Raw genomic sequence first — 941 nt, 5'->3', positions numbered from 1 at the left:
TCTCAAACAGTAATAAATAAATAAAAATGGAAAAAATATAGGAATATAAAAAATAAAAATAAAGCTGGCAGTTTATGCAAAATAATTTTATACTTATTTTGAACAAGTTTAGATATGGCTTATGTGAAAGTACTAGATCAAATTTACCAAACCCAACAGCATACAGCAACTTTACTGATGTTTATAATTTATAATACAGACAATGTTGTAAGGTTGCTTAGAATTCCCACTAAATCTCAAGTGCTGCTTTCAAATAGATGAAAATTATCTTGAAAAAATAGAAGCACTACTGATAAAATATGGATAGATAATATTCCATGCTGGTGAAAAGCATCAGGCCACTGTAAATTGATTTTTTTAATGAATTTAGAAGCTTCCAACAAGAAGGCAGAGTAAAGAGAACCTTACAAAGCTATACAAAGATTTTCATCTGCTGAAAACTAAACTAAGATTTATTTTCTCATATTAATAAATTAAAACTATGTTGTCTTGATAAATGGACAAGTTGTGCCCATCACATGCCTTATAAATACTTGATATTGAGTACTGTTGCTGTCAATTTTGGTCCAAAAAGTTTCTTTTTGCAGTGAGCTCTATTACTATAGATTTATAGCTTGTCAAAATGCTGGGAATAAGTGATTTTTGAATATTCAACCCTAAATAGAACATCCATGTCACTACCCCAAAGCCTCAGAGAATATTATCAAGGAGGTGGATACAACAGCTGGAGGAAGGGGTGGGGTACTGTGGAGCACTGTCTTCTCAGCATGATGGGATGATATGTGCATCTTGCTCATGAACTCACAGCAGCTTTCGTTATCTGCACACGATCTGTAAAGACTATACTAAAGAACATTCCTTCGTGGAGTAGGAGGTCTAACAAACCTGTACCCCTCTCTGAGGACTTATGGACACTTAATAGTGGTGAAGGAGGGGAAAAA

This window comes from Nannospalax galili, unplaced genomic scaffold, assembly GCF_000622305.1.
Source record: "Nannospalax galili isolate Female #2095 unplaced genomic scaffold, S.galili_v1.0 scaffold398, whole genome shotgun sequence".
Classification (NCBI taxonomy): Eukaryota; Metazoa; Chordata; class Mammalia; order Rodentia; family Spalacidae; genus Nannospalax; species Nannospalax galili.
This window is presented reverse-complemented; position numbering follows the sequence as displayed.